Below are 1749 nucleotides of genomic sequence, written 5' to 3'. Positions count from 1 at the left end.
TACTGAAAATTAAATGACAGAAATATAAATGACTGAAAGTAAATTGCTGGAAATTAAAATACAGAAAAGTAAATTGTAGTAAAGTAAAATGCAGAAAAGTAAAGACTGAAATATAAAAGACTGAAATGTAAAGGACTGAAATGTAAATGACTAAATTAAATTACTAATAACTAAATATTATTAAACAACATTAATCTAAGTAATGATGTAAAACAAGTACTTGATGAAATGGAGAAGTGACTAATGAAAGCCTTGAAAAGAGAAGTTTGACTTTGAAGAAAACTTGCAACACAAGTTTCGTTACAAAGACCGAAAAGGTTACTTGGAAAGTCTTAAGAACAAATTATTTAGTCTACGTAAATTAGTCGTGAGCCATAAATGATGAAATCCAGTGTAAAGCAACACAGATCGACTAATTCGTAACTTGTAACAAAAGTTAGAAAACGTAACGTAACTTGGAAATAAAAACAAAAATGAGATGAAGATTAAATACGAGCACTTGAATTAAACTTTGAGAGAGCAATCACAAATTCACTTCACAAAAATCGGTTCTTGGTTGGGAGCAAGAAAATCGAAAGCATGAAACCGAAAGCAATAATCTAGAGAGTAAGTATGACAAAGATTATAAAGATTAAATGGTAGAAAGCATGAGAAAGTGTGTGAAAAACAAAGCCTTAAGCCTCTATTTATAGGCTAAGGGAGTTTGCACAATGGGAGCCACCTAATAGGACAAAAGGGTCTTCAAAATGGGCTTTGACCAGACCCAAGGCCGTTGACCACGCAACTTCAAGGGAGCAGCCCTAGAATTCTCGGCCCAGGCAAAAGTGCAGCTCACGGACAGGTACTACAGGATTCTGCCACACCTGGTCCTACAGGACTGCTGCAGGATTTGGCCCAAGATTCATCAAAAACCTGCATAAACAAGGAATTAACATTAGCTATGTTATATTACCACTAATATATGAAAATGTCATAAAAAGACTCAATTAAGACACTAATGGGCAAATAAAAGAAAGTGAAAATGATTAAGAAAATGATGTAATAAAGTTAATAAATTTACACTTATCGGTACGTAGAGAAATGCCTAACTTGTCTGAAAGTTAAGGCCAAACATAAGAAACTGCATGGGAAGCTTCAGCCACTAGAGATACCAGAATGGAAGTGGGAGCATATCACTATGGATCTAATCACCAAACTGCCTCGAACCCCGAAACATTTCGACTCTATATGGGTCATCGTCGATCGTTTAACTAAAAGTGCCCATTTCTTACCCATTCGTGAGAGTTCTTCCTCAGAGGTACTAGTTGAAACGTATGTCAAGGAAGTAGTGTCACAACATGGAGTGCCAACGTCCATTATATCAGACAGAGACACCAGGTTCACATCTCAATTCTGGGGGAAATTCCACAATGAACTGGGTACGAAACTTCTATTCAGTACTTCTTACCATCCCCAAACGGATGAACAAAATGAAAGAACAATACAAACCCTCGAAGATATGTGTTGATCCTCTCTCTCAGTTATTTGATGATAATCCCTTTTTCCTTCCATGTTGTATTTGTGTTTCTGTATTTTTAGTTCCAACGATCATCACTGAGTATGTTCAGTGATCGCTGAAGAACTTGCATTGTAAATTCATCAGAGACATCAATACTTCAAGAAGACAACACTCACACCAAAGAACCTTCAGCAAATGTCGAAGACTGGAACTGAAGATTAGAGACTGGCGAGTGCGTGATTTGAAGCGGT

The sequence above is a fragment of the Cynara cardunculus genome (assembly GCF_001531365.2).
Source record: "Cynara cardunculus var. scolymus isolate 2C chromosome LG 17, CcrdV1, whole genome shotgun sequence".
Taxonomy (NCBI): Eukaryota; Viridiplantae; Streptophyta; class Magnoliopsida; order Asterales; family Asteraceae; genus Cynara; species Cynara cardunculus.
Note: the sequence above shows the minus strand (reverse complement) of the source record.